Genomic DNA, 20,218 nt, shown 5'->3' with positions numbered 1-20,218 from the left:
AAAAGGGAAAATTATATTAACTGAGAAAATAAGCTAGTACAAACAGTATAGAGAAAATAAACTTCAACACTGCCCTAAGGGCTTACAATAGCATAAATCTGGAGATAATTTCTCCTTTCAGTAACTCCTCTCAAACTCCACTCTGAACTGCCTTTTACAATGCTAGAAATCTCCTTAAATAGACCGCGGAGGGTTAAGGACTAGGAGTAAATTCTAGAAAGTGCTAGTAGGCATCCACTGATCAAATAGAAGGTTCTGGAAGCTGCGGTAGAAGTTGGCGCAAATCTAGAAGAATCTAGAAACAGTAACCGAACTTTCGGGAGGCATAACTTTTGAACTGTAGCTTCGATTGATGAACCGTTTACATTTTCGAAAAGCTCTCAAAGCGCTCTATAACATTCTAACCTGACTTTGAAGCATTCTTAGGAGGTCTCCAAAACTCAAAAAACTGCAATAACTTTCAAACCGTGGGGCCTTTTGACCTGATTCTTTTTTTGGAATGCTCTAAATCACAATTACATTCATCTGGCCAATTCACACCTTCTAGGTCACCAAAATGATGGCCAAATTGCATGCTCCTATTTTTTCGGGATTTTCTAGCACACTGATAGTTGAACTGTGAGAGTTGGAACCTTTATTTGACCCAAATGGGTATCCAAAAATGTAAAGACATGAAACAGAAACTAAGTCTAAGTACATTTTTTTGGGTGACACAGGATTTCCCTTATACCTCTAGATGCTCCTGCATCAGACACCCAGGGTAGATTGAAAAGTGACCCTGTCACTTTATGGATGGTAGAGGAAATCCCAAATGGGAAACCACAGCTGCTGAAATCCAAGTTGTGTCCTTGGCAATCCAAGAACAAAATCCATACTTATGTCCTCCCATGGCCTTCATGGAATAGGAAATGGCTGATAAAGGCCAGTATTGTGAATAAACCCCTTGGCAACTTGACAAACCTGGCAACTCTGTACAAACTTCTTCACATCCTGTGAAATTTGAGGCCAAAAATAATGTTCTCTATGAATGGCAATGGTCTTATCTCGACCAAAATGTCCTCCCATCCCTCCACTATGTTTCTCCTTAATCAGATTTTCCCTCATGGAACTCCTTGGAATGCACAATTGACTACCTTTGAACAACATGCCATCTTGAATCAAATAGTCTAACCACTTGGTTCTATCTTCAGCAAAAGGTTCTTTACAAGCTTTCCATGCTTTAGCAAAATCAAGATCCTCAGGGTACAAATTTTTGAGTTCATCAAACCCAACTACTTCAACCTACATTACTGTAAGCAACAACTGTCTCCTACTTAGTGCATCTGCAACCCTATTAGATTTTCCACTTCTATGCTTCAACACAAATGTATAGCTCTGCAAGAACTCTACCCACTTCATATGCCTTTGATTCAATTTACCTTGGCTATTTAGGTACTGTAATGCCTGATGATCAGTATACAAAACAAATTCTTTTGGCAATAAATAATGCCTCCATTTCTTTAAGGCCTGAACTATTGCATAGAACTCTTGATCATAAACAGAATACTTCTTCTTTGCATCATTCAATTTTTCACTAAAATATGCAATAGGCTTACCTTCTTGGCTTAATACAGCCCCAATAGCACTGCCATAGGCATCACAATCCACCTAGAAAACATTTCTAAAATCTGGAAGTGCCAACACAGGTTGTTCTATCACCTTCTTCTTCAGCAATTCAAAACTTCTCACAGCTACTGCAATCCATTTGAACTCTTTTCTATCCCCTCTTATTGTATCAGTTAGGGGTGCACATATGCCACTGAAATTCTTAATAAACTTCTTGTAAAAACTAACCAGACCATGAAATGATCTTACCTCAGTAGCAGTCCTTGGAGTAGGCCATTCCAAGATGGCTTTTACTTTCTCCGGATCCATTTTGAGACCTTCAGGTGATATAACAAACCCCAAATAGACTAACTCCCTTTTTGCAAAGTTACACTTTTTTAGATTAATTAACAGTTTCTCTTCCCTTAGCCTTTCAAGGACACTACGAATATGCAATAAATGTTCTTCCAAAGTCTTGATAAAAATTAAAATATCATCCAAATAGACAATAACAAATTTTCCCAAGAACTTCTTAAGTACCTCATTCATGAGCCGCATGAAGGTGCTTGGGGCGTTTGTCAATCCAAAGGGCATGACTAACCACTCATAAAGACCCGCCTTGGTCTTGAAGGTTTGTTTCCACTCATCTCCTTCTCGAATCCGTATCTGGTGATAACAACTCTTCAGATCTATCTTTGTGAAGTACTGAGCTCCAGTCAAGCAGTCCATAATATCATCCATCCTTGGCAAAGGAAATCGGTACTTGATGGTGATCCTATTTATAGCTCAAGAATCTATACACATCCTCCACTCTCCATCCTTCTTTGGTGTGAGTACTACAGGTACTACACATGGACTCAGGCTCTCTCGAATCAAGCCCTTCCTCAATAGCTCCTGAACCTGTCTATTTAGCTCCTCTGTTTTAGTAGGAGTCATCCTGTGAGTAGCCTTGTTAGAAAAACTAGCTCCTAGAATTAGATCTATCTGATGACTGATTTGCCTTACTGGTGGCGATCCATCTAGAACATTATCAGAGATAATATCTCCAAACTCCCCTAGTAAATCTGAAACTTCAACTGGTATTTCACTACTACCTTCTTTATCTTTCCTAGGAATCAAAGCATAGCACATATGCTGATGTTTCATGCCATCTAAAAACTTCCTTTCATCAACAAGAAAAATCCTAGCACTGCTACATACCTTTTCATATTCCTTTTTCATGGGCTTCAATTTATGGCGAACTCCATCCTTTGTCAGAGAGTATGTGTTTGCATGCCCATCATGTACTGCATGTCTATCAAACTGCCATGGTCTACCCAATAATAGATGGAAAACATCCATCGAAATAACATCATAAAGAACTTCATCATGGTAACTCCCAATTTTGAATTTTACTAAACATTGTTCACTTACCAGGACCTTATGATCATCTTTTACCCAAGAAATCCGATAGGGTTGGGGATTTTTCTCCCTCTTGAGCTTCAGCTTAGAGACCATCTCTTCTGATACCAGGTTATCAGTGCTACCACCATCAATGATCACGTCACAACATTTATCCTCACACTTGCATCTGGTATGAAACAAACTCCTTCATTGTCCTGGTTCATTCTCACCACTTAATAGGACTCTTTCATTTACCAAGGTCTCTCCTCTTTCTGCATCCTCTGAATGTGATGATTGTGCATCCTCATCCACATGAGCAACCCTAGCTTGGCCCTTAGCTCTCCTATCTATCCTTCCTTGTCGTTGAGGGCATTCAAAGGCACGATGAACTTCTCCATTGCAATGGAAATAGGTACCACGGAAGCCTCCTCTTCCTTGTCCACGTCCTCTACCTCTTCCTCTCTGATTTCCAAAGTCTTGATCACGGGAGTGGTTGAAATCCTCATTCCTCTGGTTCCTTCTAGTACCCTCACCTTCATTTTTCTTTTGGGTTTCATTGCAATCGCCAGATGACCTACCACTTCCCCTTCCTCCTTGACTGCGTCCTCTTTATCTTCCTTCAAACCTTTTATTCAGCTTCTCTTCAACTCATAGGGAAAACTGGTATGCCTCTTCAACATTGGTCATTCTTACCAGACTTAATTCCTCCTGGATGCTAGGTCACAACCCACTAATATAATGAGAAACCTTCTCCTTATTTGCTTCTACATGTCTCGCTCTAATCAAGAGTCTGTAAAATTCCTCTGTATATTTTTGGACTGATCTTCCTGCTTGCTTTAACCCATGCATTTTCTTAAACAAATCAAGCTCGTAGTCCATAGGAATGAACTGCTTCTTCAATTTGTCCACCATGCGATCCCATCTTGTGATCTTCTCCTTTCCTCTTCTATTTCTTTCCAATTGAACCTCTTGCCACCAGATTTTGGCACGGCCTTTCAGTTTGGCCTTTGCAAACTTAACCCTATCTGGGTCCCTGATATCCTCATACTCAAAGTATTCTTCCAGTTCATTGATCCAATCGATCAACTCATCTGGTTTCAAATTTCCTGAAAATACACCCACTTCAATTGTAGGTCTTTTCCCAAACTTAGTAATGGCCCTAAAAAGCCTTTCCTCTGCATGATTCAGAACTTCCCTGTCAAATTCCTCTTCTGGTCCCATTACTTCTTCTTCATTGTCATCCTCACTGTTGTCACCTGCGGCAACATTTGCTCCTCTACGGAGCTCCTCTTGCAATGCTTGTACCTGCCTCTGGAGAGCTCTACCCTCCTCAGGATTAATAGCTCTAGCCCTTTTGCCATCCTCTCTTCATGGAGGCATCTTCTCACTCGAACCCACAACCACACAGTCCTAGTGCAAACTGCCTCACAGACGGCGCTCTGTCTACACACTCAGGAAAACTAGCTCTAATACCATTTGATGGGGACACAACCCAAGAACAAAATGGACACAACAGAAAAGGGAAAATTATATTAACTAAGAAAATAAGCTAGTACAAATAGTACAAGAAAATAAACTTCAACACTGCCCTAAGGGCTTACAATAGCATAAATCTAGAGATAATTTCTCCTTTCAGTAACTCCTCTCAAACTCCACTCCGAACTGCCTTTTACAATGCCAGAAATCTCCTTAAATAGACCCTGGAGGGTTAAGGACTAGGAGTACATTCTAGAAAGTGCTAGTAGGCATCCACCGACCAAATAGAAGGTTCTAGAAGCTGTGGTAGAAGTTGGCGCAAATCTAGAAGAATCTAGAAACGGTAACCGAACTTCCGAGAGGCATAACTTTTGAACCGTAGCTCCGATTGACGAATCGTTTACATTTTCAAAAAGCTCTCGAAGTGATCTATAGCCCTATGGACAAGCTTAGCTTGTCCCCCATTTTTCAGCCCTTTTTGAGGTCATTTAATGCCCCTAACCTAACTTTGAAGCATTCTTAGGAGGTCTCCAAAACTCAAAAAATTGCAATAACTTTCAAATCGTGGGGCCTTTTGACCTGATTCTTTTTTTGGAATGCTCTAAATCACAATTACATTCATCTGGCCAATTCACACCTTCTAGGTCACCAAAATGATGGCCAAATTGCATGCTCCTATTTTTTCGGGATTTTCTAGCACACTGATAGTTGAACTGTGAGAGTTGGAACCTTTATTTGACCCAAATGGGTATCCAAAAATGTAAAGACATGAAATAGAAACTAAGTCTAAGTACATTTTTTTGGATGAGACAGGATTGCCCTTATACCTCTAGATGCTCCTGCATCATGAGCCATAGCACATACACACTATAGTGTGTATGCCCTACAATGCATACACTCTTAACAAAAAATCTAATGTTTATAAATGGGCTGCATACCCATAGCCGATTCATTTTAACTCATTTTTTCTACTTCTCCTCACTACAGCATGTATGCGGATTGCACCAAAATAAGTTTTCTACCTCTTACCTTGCCAATATGCCTCCTCGCCATTGAAGTTCAAGATCACGAGTACGCCATATATTATCTACCTTTCTTTTTGCATTGTTTGATATGTTTTTAATATTGTTTTGTAGGTTTTTTTCAATTTTTTTCAAAATTTTTTTATTTATTTAGATTTCAATTGATTTTTTATCAGGAAATGTCAATAATGAATTGGCAAATCCCCAAGAAGGTCAAAACCAAAACCCTCAAGAAGATCAAAACCAAAACCCTCCACAAGAAGAACAACAAATTCTACAACCTAAACCAATTACAAAACCTCATCCTGGCACACAAGAAAATAGAATGAATGAAATAGAAAGAGGGAAAATTGAATTAGAAGGACTCATTGTTTGGTTGAAACAATGTGGACAAACCAATCCAATAAGAGCTCAATTGGCATCATCCCTCAAAACCATTAAAGCCCACATAGCTTATGTTAGTGGTTAGGTAGATGATTGGTGGGTTATGAGGGAAGAACAAAAAATATATTATGCAAATAAATTATCATATCAAGATGTTACAAAAAAAGATATACCAAAAGGTAGAATATGTGCATTATTTAGAAAACCTAGTGAACAAGATAATGTTAGAGAGTGTATTAAATGGTTCGCCATCCATTGGTGCATACATGATGCTATTAGAAATAATTTTTGGGATAGATGGTGGATTGTTTTTGATGCCCCTCCTTGCAATAATCACGAGGTCCCCATGTATTTCTTAAGGAAATTGTATTGTGAGTTTGTCCTAGGGGAGATCCCTAATTATTTTGATATATTAGACTCTCAGAGTAAAGGTGTGGGGTGATCATTTGAGAGACCGGGGGCATGTCATGAACCTAATGTAGTTAGGGCACTTGTGGTCAAGACATAGGGTGAGCATGTGACTATTCCTTTAGTTGTGAAGGAACATGTAAAGGCCAGTGCTCTAGGGACTATTAGATCCTTGACATAGACCCTCATTCATTGCATGAGTCCATTAGTTGAGGAGGAGCCTTCTACACATCACGGTCAAATGTGCACATCATGCAGATCCTTAAGCACATTTGGCAATCATGCTAGAGATGGTGCGGATGATGGGCTAGTGACTGATCAGTTCCTGAATGAGACATTTTGATGCAGGAGCATCTTGCATGGGAAAATTATTAGGGAAAAAAAAAAGTTGAAAAAAATTAAAATTTAAAAAAAAAAAAAAAAAAAAATTGTGGAGGAGAGAGAAAGTGACGAAAATTACAGGAAAAATAATAAAAAAATAAAAAAGGGGAAAAAGGAGAAAAGAAAGAAAAAGGAGGAATTTCTATTTTCGAGGTGCATAGGTGGCATAAAATAAAAAAATGAGAAATTAGTTGTCATTCCATTAATCAAGGTGTGTAGGTGGCATCTTAGAAGCTTGTGGAAAGTTTCTGAAATCTTGCATTTAATATTTTTTGTGATCCATAAAGGAAATGAAATTTTCTAATTGGGCCACATGGTGGTGCTTAGTTGTAATTCTAGAAGGTTATGGAAGTTGTAGAAGGTTGTGGATAAGTCATGCAAGGGGTGGTAAGTGCCTATTTAAGCAAGGCATATGAGCATTTCTAATCAAGCTCAAGAGGAAAGTTCAAGAAATAGAAGCTCGAGGAGTAGAAACTTGAGAAGTAGAAGTTGTGGAAGGAGAAGCTCAAGGAGAAGCTTGATATCATCTTGTGGCTATTGTAAGGATCTTCAAGTATAATAAAATTTCTTGTGAAGCATTTTTTTTATTGGTCTCCATATTGTTGCTTTCTTGATTGTGAGTGGGTAAGGGTGGTGTGGCCCCTCTATCAGTGGTATCAGAGCGGCACTCTATCAAGTGGTATCAGAGCAGGAGTTCCTGAGTGTACAAGCAGATCGCCGAAGTGTGAGGCAGTTTGTACCAGGACCTTGGTTGGGCAAAGTTTATCAGAGCTTGTGGATTGCAAATCCATTGTCCTAGACTTGTAATGTGGTTCCTGATTGTTTGTACGAGGTGGCAGATTGCGATCTGACTTGCAAACAATTTGGTTGTCATAAGGAGTGTAGGAAGGATTTGTTGCAGAGGGTTTACGAAGATCTTGGGAGATGGCTCCAAGAGGATTGGACCCTAAGATGATTGCGAAAATCCATGATATAGTGGAGAGGAATTTTTCTAAGATGATTTCTCGGTTGGATGATAGATTGGCTGATCAAGTTAAGGAGGTTCGTGAGAGAAGATGGCATCGCAAGGTTGAGGTGGAAGAGGATGGTTTTGCTGATCAGTTTGTGGAGCCTGATGCAGAACCTGCAGAGCAACTAGAGGTTGTTGCTAAAGATATTCCTAATGTTGTTGATGTTGGGACAGATGTTGGTTTTCATGATCAATTGGTTGAGTCTGACATGGATATTGTAGAGCACTCAGTTGTAGATGATCTAGTTGATGTTGGTGGTGACTTGAATGTTGCAGAGCACTTGGTCATGGATGATCCGGTTGTTGGAGGTAAGTTATGTATTGCAGAGCATCTTGTTGTGAGCAATGAGGTTGCTAGTGTTGAGAGTTTGGCATGTGTTGATGGAGATCTACATGTGGTTGTTGATGTGGGGTTTGTTGCTACGGGTATGAATTCACTAGTTTCTGATGTGAATGAGAGTTTGGTAATGAAGCATTATGTTCAATTTTTTTCTTGAGAATGAGCATGTTGATTGGATGGTTGAGATTCTCGTGTTTGATAGAATAATGCAAATATGGAAGATTTGCATGGTGGTTTTGTTGTCCCTATTGAGGTGGAAGCCTTTGGTGAAGATAAAGATGGTGGTAGATCTTTCTTTTGGCGTCAAAGTGTGGGACACTTTTCTATCTACCGGGGGAGTCTGATGCAGGAGCATCTTGCATGGGAAAATTATTGGGGAAAAAAAAAAAGTTGAAAAAAATTAAAATTTAAAAAAAAAAAAAAATTGTGGAGGAGAGAGAAAGTGACGAAAATTACAGGAAAAATAATAAAAAAATAAAAAAGGGGAAAAAGGAGAAAAGAAAGAAAAAGGAGGAATTTCTATTTTCGAGGTGCATAGGTGGCATAAAATAAAAAAATGAGAAATTAGTTGTCATTCCATTAATCAAGGTGTGTAGGTGGCATCTTAGAAGCTTGTGGAAAGTTTCTGAAATCTTGCATTTAATATTTTTTGTGATCCATAAAGGAAATGAAATTTTCTAATTGGGCCACATGGTGGTGCTTAGTTGTAATTCTAGAAGGTTATGGAAGTTGTAGAAGGTTGTGGAGGAATTCTAGAAGGTTGTGGATAAGTCATGCAAGGGGTGGTAAGTGCCTATTTAAGCAAGGCATATGAGCATTTCTAATCAAGCTCAAGAGGAAAGTTCAAGAAATAGAAGCTCGAGGAGTAGAAACTTGAGAAGTAGAAGTTGTGGAAGGAGAAGCTCAAGGAGAAGCTTGATATCATCTTGTGGCTATTGTAAGGATCTTCAAGTATAATAAAATTTCTTGTGAAGCATTTTTTTTACTGGTCTCCATATTGTTGATTTCTTGATTGTGAGTGGGTAAGGGTGGTGTGGCCCCTCTATCACATTTGGCATTGACACACAGGTAAATTACAATTATAATAAACTAATTTGAACACATTTCATGTGAATAGTGAATGACTAATTAATTAGCATGTATTGACATTGTTCAAAATTCAAGGCCAGAGTGTTGGTGGCCCTAGTAGCAATCCCCCAACCCCATTTTTTGTCCCCTCAACGAGTCTAGAGGTATGTATCAATTTATTAATTCAAATGAATACATATATTTATAAATTAATCATATGAAGGTTTGACAAAAGAATTTATGCATGTGCATTAGTTCTCTATAGGACCATCGACATTCACTACAGACTCTAAGCCTAGACACAACATGAGCTTCATAGAGGTACATTTGTTTCATGTTAATTTAATTCATTTGATTATATTTGTTTCATGTTTCATGTTACATTTAATGTGTATTGTATGACATGCAACTCTTGACATCAGAGACTCCTCCTCATCTCCAGCAGTCCGTTGATCATGGAGTGGCTACAGTTATGGCTAGTTCACCGCCATTGACTGAGGTATGAAAGAATTTTCTTGGTTTTAGTTGTTGTTTATAATAGTTAGTATCGAAATGTCTAATTTTATTTATAAGTCATTATATTGATTCAATTGTTATAGGGTCTTGTCACACCTAATCCTCCATGAGCCTTCGAGGTGGACTTACAAAGTGACTATATGATGGCAGTAAGAAAATAATTAATTTTGTGTGTACATATATTTTATTTCAATGTATAATAATTATTGATTCATATCTACTTTGTTTGTATCATCTCAAGTTAGATAAGAGCCTCAACCATCTCCCTCCACGCAATCACCGAAAGCCTCTAGAGATTTGTTTCCTTCCCTTCGTGGGAAGGAGAAGATATAGTTGATAGGCATGTATATGTATAGGCATCAGTGGATAGATATGTTGGATTTATGTCAATGGACATATTTGATATACATTTGGTGCATATATGACATTTTATATTTGATGTATGACATTTATTTGATGCATGAAATTATTAGGCTTATGACATTATTGGTTATCATTTTATATTATATGTTTGTTCATGTATGACATTAAATTCAATACCTAATCAGTTCGAAACTTTGATAGAATATTGATTAACAATAAACTTCATCACTATTTAAGCATAATTTTATCATTTTCAATATGTCATCGTCATATGCTTTATGATCTTGTTCATGTTTAAAGTTTTCCTTCTCTAAAGCCTACCTTCTATGTTATGCATCTAAACATTTATCATGAATTATTATTACAAACATATAAAAAATCTGAAACTGAAAACAATACATTACATTAATTCCAAGGTTTAGTTATGATGTAGATCCTAATAGGATTCTCAAGGTTTCATTAATTCCATATGTTAGATCAGTCATCATAGAATACCAATTGTAATGGGCACTGACATGTATTCCAATGCATATATTTCCTTATATGCAAAATTGGTCAATGTTGTACCTTATAGAAGATAGAATTTTATAGGTAGAATTATTCAAACTCGCACTACACTAGATAAGATGTTCTCTGTGTGTAATTTTTAGCTCTAGCATTGGTTATAAGAGTTTTTCAAGGTTGGGAACCACATCAACATCCTTTGCATGGTTCAAAGGTAATGTCATTGTGGCAAAGGCTTATGCAAGGGAACGAGCCTCGTGATTTTGGCATTTACACAGAAGCAGAACTTGCTTCTTCAACTCCTTATACTCAACTTTTCATTGAAGTTAATCTTATAGTACTGAGAATAGCTGCTACAAATTCCTAGGAGCCAAGGGACCCTGAACCTATGCTACATTTTCTAGAGACATAGGAGAAGTTACAACATGCTTCAGTACTTCATAAAATTTTGGATCATATAGTGACCCCCAAATTAATAATAGCAGTAGATACTTGGGATCCTCGTAGGGAGATTTTGCCAATACATGCACGGTTACATACTTGGCTTCCAATTTTGGGCCCACATATGCAGCCTTTATATCCAACCATTCATTATAAGTTGGGGAATGTAAACATAGGTTTCTTATGCCTCATTAAGTGCATCACTTCTCAAGATTTTACTTCAACCCAAGATCATGACATCTTTTCCATATTTTTTCTTATTTATGAGTTGCGGATGGAACTGTCAATAATATCATAAAGTCCTCCAAAACTATCTCCAACAAACGTTTAACTAGCTTGGTCTCATTTAATGGTTATTGGTCAACAATTGGAAGCTTGACATGAATCCATTAACCAATCCAAATGAATTTGACCAACTAAATATATATAAGTAACACTTTCTTATGATTATGAAATGATTAAAATTACACAAAAGTATTTTTTAAAATTTAATTGTATTTAGTATTGATACTAACTTTTTGTATATTATTGTTAGTGAAACAAATAATAAAGCAATCAATTCAACAATATCTAATTTCTAAAACAACTTCCTAGGATGAAACATTAAAGAAAATAATTCCTTGTTGTTAACAAACTAATATATAAAATTTATATGGTAGGTCTAGTCATCAATAGTTTTTCATCATTTTTGTAAGAATTGTAAAGTATTTATGTGCATTGCCAAATGGTAAGAATTACCTTTGAAAAATTTAACCACAATTCAAATGTGCTACAAAATCAATAGAAACAAATGAAATCAATTTTGAACTACTTAAAGGCAAGACAGAGAAATGTAACTTCTAATTCTCTATCTAAATGCAAAGAGCTATTATCATTCATTCATTATGTTCGGGCATAGCAAAATATTATCCCAGAAAAAACAATATGATCCATCCCATAGCAACTTGTGGACTTAGACTTGTTGCAATTAAGGAGAAGAAGAACTTTGAAGAGGAATACTTTTATGGCATCATGTTGAGATAGTTATGATGCAACTAGTTCCTAGTTCTTTGAATCTAGACTATCTTAGCATTTCACCTATGCTAAATACAACCCACTTTTAGAATTAATGTGAGTGGAAAAGATGGCATCACATTTTTTATGAGAATTGGACAAACATGCTCCCACAAAATTCATCAACTTCCACCCCAAATTTGGATGAATATTTTTAATGCTACACTTATGTTGATCCTACCACTTTGAAAAATAGAGTGTACGTAATAGGATTCTCAAGATTTAACAAAACATTAATGAAGCAAAGATCTAACTACTAAAAAGGTTTAAAAAGTTGTTCATCACACTCACTATTCTTGCCTTGAATATTTTCCTTTGATTGCATTCCTTTGTAATGCCCTTACCTTATGCATTGATTATCATTAACGTTGTCTCCATAGTGATGCAAAATAGTGATGCATTGATTATTCCTTCGTAAACCCTCATAATGATGCAAAATAGTGATCTCTATCATTCCTTTGATAGTTTTGACACAATCTTATAAACTTATGGCACATTAGAATATGATCCATATTAAGCCTACCTCTAATAAACCCTTAAGATCATGAGTTATGACGAGGAGGAAAAGTTATGAGCCCTTTATAATCTTATCCTTCTACACATCACACCGTGTTTTCTCCATGATATTTTCAATGTGGTGGAGATAAATAGAAACTTATGAACTCTTGTAAGCCCCTTAATGTGTCATTATCTTTGTTAGGGATGTTTTAGTTTGGCATGCTCTAGAATGTTCAAGCACTCAACTAGATGGGAAGAGGTTGGGTCTAGTGTTTACCTAGCCACCCAGAGCTAATGGAATAGATAGTTTGATTACAGGAGGAAAGGTGAGAGAGATTTGGCAGTTGGCAACTTTGTACTGGTCAACACTACAAGTTTTAACATCACCCGAGATGGCATCGCAAAATCAAAATAAAGTAAGATCTCCAAAAAGTGAGAGAGGTTACCATAGGTCTTTGCAACATGGTCCTATAGGAACTAGAATCAAATACATACCTCGCATGAGCTTCAAGATATGCCCCATCAAATATCACTTCCCTATGGCATTTAGTGACCCTTAGGGAAATTTCGGTTCGGCATGCCTGAGAACATTCAAGTGTTGAATGGGATGAGACAAGGTTGGTGATAGGGTTTACCCAACCACCTAGAGCTAACAGACCAGACAGTTCGATCCCATGATGAAAAGTGAGAGAGATTTGGAAGTTGGCAACATTGTACTGACCAACACTACAAGTTTCAGCATCACCCAAGATGGCATCACAAAATCAAAATGGAGTATGATCTCTAAAAAGAGAGAGAGGTTATTGTAGGTCTCCACAATATGCTCCTATAAGAACTAGAATTGCATCAATACCTTGCATGAGCTCCAAGATATGCCCCATCAAATATCGTAAGCCCTATGGCATTTAGTGACCCTTAGGAATGTTTCGATTCAGTATGCCTGAGAACGTTCAAGTGCTGAATGGGATGGGAGTAGGTTGGGAATAGGGTTTACCTAGCCACCTGGAGCTAACAAAGTTGACAGTTTGATCCCACAATGAAAGGTGAGAGAGATTTGGCAGTTGGCAACTTTGTAGTAGCCAACACTACAAGTTTCAGCATCACCAGAGATAGCATCACAAAATGAAAATAGAGCATGATCTTTGAAAAGAGAGAGAGGTTATTGTAAGTCTTCACAACACAATCCTATAGAAAATAGAATCACATCCATACCTCGCGTGAGCTCCAAGATATACCCCGTCAAAGATTGCAGCCCTATGACATTTAGTGACCCTTAGGGACATTCTAGTTTGGCATGCTCAAGAATTTTTGAGCATTGTATGGGATGGAATGAGGTTGGGGATAGGGTTTACCTGGCCACCCAAAGCTAATGGAATAGACAATTCGATCCCATGGCTAAAGGTGAGAGAGATTTGCTATTTGGCAACTTTGTATTGGCCAACACTACAAGTTTTAGCATCACTCAAGATAGCATTGAAAAATTAAAATGGATTATGATCTCTAAAAAGTAAGACAAGTTATTGTAGGTCTCTACAACTTAGTCTTACAGGAACTAGAATCACGTCCATACCTCGCACGAGCTCTAAGATATGCCCCATCAAAGATCGCAACCCTATGGCATTTAGTGACCCTTAGGGACATTTCAGTTCGGCATGCTTGAGAACACTTGAGTGCTGAAAGGGAGAAGATGAGGCTTGGGATAGGGTTTACCCAAGCCCCCAGAGCTAACAAAGTACATAGTTTAATCCCACAATGAAAGGTGAGAGAGATTTGGTAGTTGGCAACTTCATACTAGCCAACACTAAAAGTTTTAGCATCATCTGAGATGACATCGCAAAATCAAAATGGAGTATGGTCTCCAAAAAGAGAGAGAGGTTATTGTAGGCCTTCACAACATGGTCCTATAGGAACTAGAATAACATCCATACCTCACACGAGCTCTAAGATATGCCCCGTCAATGATCACAGCCCTATGGCATTTAGTGACCCTTAAGGATATTTTGGTTCAACATGCCCAAGAATATTTGAGCATCAAACAAGATAGGTTGAGGTTGGGGATAGGGTTTACCTGGCCACCCAGAGCTAACAAAAAACACTGTTCAATCCCATGACCTTTTTTCCACTAAGTTGCAAATTTGAGCAACTTTTACAACTTTCAACAATGCAACTTTGCACAAAAAGTGCAATTTTTACATTTTTCACTTGATTCAAATTCTATGAGTTGGAAAAGATTTGGCAACAGTAAAATAGATTATTTCTAAATGCTCAGCCCTTCACCAATTCCCAAACTCCTACAAAGTTGTCACCATTTTTGCAATTTTACTTTGACAACTTTTGCAATTTTTGACATCTTAACTCCTAGACACCTAAAACTTAACCTAATGACCCTAAGGACCTTTATAAGCTTCTAAGAAACATAAAATTTTATTTTATTTTGAAAAATAACTTATATTGCTCATTTTTATGCCTAAAAAGTGGTCCATAGTGTAACAACCAAGACTTGGTCCAAAACAACCATACCCCATTTTTTGATATGTTATAGATGAGAAAAATAGGTATCCTAATCTTCAATTTATTTTCTTGATGTTATGGGAAAATGTGGAGAAAAATGCAAGAGGATAGCATTTTATGTAAGAGGACAACATTTTATGCATTTTTTCTCTTTTTACATCATCACAAATGGATCAAGGTCTATAGCCTCATATTGCTCCTCCTTAAAGGTATTTCTTCCTCTTTAGTAAGAGACATGGCTCTGATACCACTTTGATGCAATGGAACGGGTAGTGGAAATGGACAAGGTTCTTAGAATCCTCTTCACTAAAGGTTAAGGAAAAATGAGTGTTGTTGTTAACCCAATCAACCCAAAAACACCTATCAAAAGTGCTTAATAAGATGGTATGGTTATCACAACCCAACCACTCCTAGGAATCCCTAATCACAAGGAAAACCTATCACAAAGACAACTAATCACTAGTCACTCTTAAGGGCATCATAAGGCTTATTTCAAAAAAAACCCCACAAATACAAATAAGGACCAGGGGTGACTTCCAACCATGGAAAGGGTCTATTTAAGTCCAAACTAACATGAATCCAACATTAGATTCAAACTATGCAACTTTCATTGGCTAGTTGCTTCACAAACTCAAGACTACGCTTATAGCCTTGAACATGGAAAATCACAAACATCTCCTCAAAACCCAAAGAAAAGAATCACTATTTTGGATACTCTTTTTGGTTTTATATAACATACTAAAGCCTTGGGATCTCAAGAGAAGTATGCAGAAGCTGGGTTTTTTAAGGCTCACTTAGGAATGTAGGCAATTAGGCATCCATTAACAAAGGAAGTACCCTACCCTTTGAGAAAAAATTCAATCCAAAAATTTTAACATGAGGGGGATCATGCAAGATGATCACATGACAATTTTCAAGCCTTGACACCTTCTCTGTAGCAAGTTATGGAAGATGTTCTACAAATTTCTAGCATGCACATGGATCTTGCATGCCTAGGGCGTCAAGTTTTTGTCTCCAACCTCATTATTTTGACCTAAAAAAAAAATGAACATAAAAAAATTGTCCTAACTTAGATTCCACCAAGGGTCTTTAATTTCCCATGGTGGAATCTCAAGGTATGAGGGAAAATAGATGAAACCCTAGGTAATGGCACAAAATGGAGACAACAGTTAGTAAAATGGGAATATCTTGAGTTGTATAGCGAATTAGAACCTCATTGCAAGTGAGAAAGAAAGAATATTCATAAATCTATCCAACCATAATATATATTTGTACTTATATGTGATCAACTTGACCAATGACCTATTGTTAGCACAAAAATTATTAAATTGCAAAAAAGTTGCTTAGCAACTTTTGCAATTTTCTTAACAACTTTTCAAAATACAACTTCCAATGGCTAAAACTGACCAAGGGTTAGTTCAGTTAGTTTTAAATAGCCTATATAGGCTCTAATAATTCAAAGAGGAACATATATAGAGGTTTAATTTGTATTTTCTTTCAAGAATCAATAAAATTCCTGTTGTTCCAGCACTTTTCTTTGATTTTTCACGTGTTGTACGGAATCCACTCATTGGGGAATGAATCTTCTACACTAAAAATTTGGAGTTACCTATTTATAAGGTTTTTGATTCTATTTGAATAATTTATCATTTGTTTGGTAAAAGTTATCAAATTTTGTTCCTTGTTGGTCTGTGAAACCCTTGTTTTGAGGGTTTGGACAATAAAATGCCCCTAACTTGATATTCCACCAGTGGATTTCTCTCTTCTCTGGTATGGATCAAGTTAGGGTTGTATATTATCTAATTTTTTTAGTTTTGGAGTAGGAGGAAAAGTTGTTGAATTTTGGAAGGAAGCCCTAGGTCAAATATCTACATGTATTTGACCTTGTTTTGGAGAGATTAGAGTGGATAGAATGATGGAAAGAGTTTGAGGACTTGGTGTCAAAACAAAGTGCCCTTTTCTGAGCCTAAAGAACAGCTTGGAAGTAGATATTTGATTTCATGTACCCATTCTTGACCATTTGGCTTGAACACCAAGCCTAAAGTGGCTAATTAGGCCTGAGTACTTGGTGCTAGTTGGGATATGCTGGAGTGGAGTTGGTCTCTAAAAATTTGGAGTTTGTTAGAGCTTGGAAAAGGGTACTTGAATCATAATTTTATTCCCCAAGTCCTTTGATGAGTTTTAGAGTTATTGGTAAAAACAAATTTTAGGAGACCTAATAGGCTACTAGGTCTAAAATTGCAAGTTAAGTTGTGGATTGTTGGGAGTACAACTAGTGGTTGATTTTCCTTATTTGTGTCAATACTAAGTTGTCCCAAGCCCTTTCTAGTGGTGGAAAAGCCTAGAACAACAAAATCCTCATTTTTCCAATTTTGACTAATTAGTGTGTGCATGTGATCTCCATCCATGTGTGCCTATCTACCATGATCCAACTCTTCACCATGGTGTAGAGCACCTAACCCTCTTTCTTTTCATGATGTAATAAGGATCTCCCTATGACCCATCCACCTTGTAATGGACACAAGACCCCATGGTACAACTATAAGCCTTGGGCATCAATTGGTCCAATAAGTGGATTTTTGGTCATTTTTATGTTTTTTAGGTATGTCTAGGTGTTTAGAACATTAATAAGGTTCCCACGAGTGATTAAATTCCATTTACAAACATTCTTGCAATAAAACTTGTCATAAGCGCAAAATTGCTAAAAAGTTGCTTAGCAACTTTTGCATGTGTTGACAACTTTTTGAAATGTAACTTCCAACAGTTCAAAACTATCAAGGGGTGGTTAAACCTATTTGAAATGGCCTATTTAGGCTCAGAGCATTTGAGGATGGTGAAGGTGTGAAGATTCAATTGTATTTTGCTCCCAAAATCAATAAAATTTGTTGGTTTCCTGTGCAATTTATTGGTTTTTTCATGTACAGTATAGAATATAAGGTCTACAAGATGATATTTGGACTCTAAGAAGTTGAAGCTATCTTTTTAGAATATTTTGGTGTTGATTTTGAGTTTTCATCATTTAACTTGCAAAAGTTATCAAATTTTTTAGGGTGTTGGTCTGTGAAACCCTTAATTTCAAATAGTGATCCGCCAAGGCCCTAACTTCATTTTCCTGCAATAGAACATATCATTTCAATGTATTGTTACATTAATGAACCCCCTCCCACCAAATTATAGTCACCATAGGGGTGGGAGGGTCACTCCATGTTGTTGGCTACAAATCTAAATGTTGATTGTGCCTAGAATGTCAGTCACTGGCACAACAGTCCCTTGCTTTAAATCAATAAAAGGAAATCAAGATAACATAACACCAAAGGAAATGTCTTAATAACCACAAGAAATGCACTTGCAACATTAAATAATAAAAATTACATTCAATCCAAAATGCAACTTTCTTTTGCAATGACTATCATGGGACAATGAACACTATGAAATGCAAAGAACTAAATTTTTATTGTTGCAAACCATTTCAAATTCATATAAGTGCTTATCCCTTAGGATTCCCTCTTCATTCTTGTGTTTCTCTTCCCCAAATAGACACTACACATCAAGAAAATGATAGTAACTACTTCCTAACTATCTCTAACTATGACTTTGATGAACCAAGTACATTACATTTGACTATGACATTAACATTCAATGACTTTTAACTCCTTAAACCTCACATGTGCCATTTTGGCCTAAGTTTGCCCATTCTTGGCAATGTATTACAAATTTGACAATTTCATGCTTCCCTTTCATGCTTCAGGTTTGTGGGAGAATATGGGGTCTACGATGCAAAATTGGAAAGGGAATATGGTGGATTGAAGGTCAAAATACAAACTCAATCAAATGCACAATTGAATCTAGTGACAAAAAGTGCCTTCAATAAGTGAAATGGTAAATTATCCACCAACAAGTCTTATGATGTGATCTAATAGCCCTAAAATATGCAATCCAAGGTACTTGAATAGGTTTCAGATTTTCTTCAATCGTTTAGACACCAAAACTTCAATATTCCTCAAACTAGGCCTAATAGCATGCCTTGTAGCCTTGCAATAGCACTCACAAGGATTTCTCTTCAACTTTTTCCAAAAAACTAGGAAAATAAATTATATATTTGAGTACCCTTTATGGAGTACCTTAATATACCAAAATTATGGGGTACGTTTCTTATGAAGGTATATGACTATTTTCACTATTTCTAAGATTTTTAAGGCCTAATTCTCATGCATTTACAAAGGAAGTGCTAACCATTCTAACTCCTAGGCTCCAAATCTTTTCATAGTGTTATAAATAGGTTCACATCAAAGTAATATGAAGTCAATTTGACTCTAAGAGGTTTCTAGGTACCAAAGCCCCAAATTGTGACCTCGAAACCCTTAAATTTAGGGCTTCCTCACTATCATGCTTCCCAAATTTTTCTACAAAAAATAAAGGTTGTAACACCTTTTATACAACATGTATATACACATTCCATCATAAAATAGTGCCCTTTTTTTCCCAAAACTCTCTAACTTTCAGCCTATCCTCCAAATTCACTTAGTTTCTTAGTCTTCTTTATGGTGATCACCACATAAATTAATCAAACTTGCATTTCCAAGATTAGTAAGATACTATACATGTTAAATTGATATTATGTATGTCAATAAGATTCCATTCTATGAGAATCAGAGTGCTACATTCATAGAATGACATTCATAGTGTGAAATCTACACAAAACTGTCTTAAAATCATATTTTTCAAAGACTAAAGTATACCAAAATGATTAATCGTGACTGTAGTAGGGTTTTTAGAAAATGAAAGAATTCAAAGAGATGAAATATGAATGATCAAAACATTGTCCAAGGAAATCCAGTCAATAAGAACTTTGAATCATACCAAAAAACCCTTTAACTTTGCAAGAAATCAGAATTTTTTTAATTCAATTTTATGTAGTAGTCTATACCATGAATTATCTTCCCATACAATGGATTTGTGAAACATTTACTAAACTCCTATCAACTACCCCAACTAATCCAAATTAGTTTGATGGTTTAATTTGGCTTAAAATAATAAAGAAACGGATTCCCTCCTAAATGTCCATGACCGTTATAATTTGAAAATTCAAATTTATAACTTTGTAACTTTTGAATTTTTGAAATTGCTAAGTGACGAAACTTTACCAAATCATTTAAATGGACTTATTAACCTATTAAAAATATTAGTTTATCCTAAGAACCCTAGGACCTAAATTATCCTTATTTAGGGTATTTCTACCTATTTCCCTAGATACTAGATGCTTTATAGGTCTTAAGG

The sequence above is a fragment of the Cupressus sempervirens genome, chromosome 3 (assembly GCF_028749045.1).
Source record: "Cupressus sempervirens isolate cs-2001-9-10 chromosome 3, ASM2874904v1, whole genome shotgun sequence".
NCBI lineage: Eukaryota > Viridiplantae > Streptophyta > Pinopsida > Cupressales > Cupressaceae > Cupressus > Cupressus sempervirens.
The sequence above is the reverse complement of the archived record's forward strand: the minus strand, read 5'-3'. Positions refer to the sequence as shown.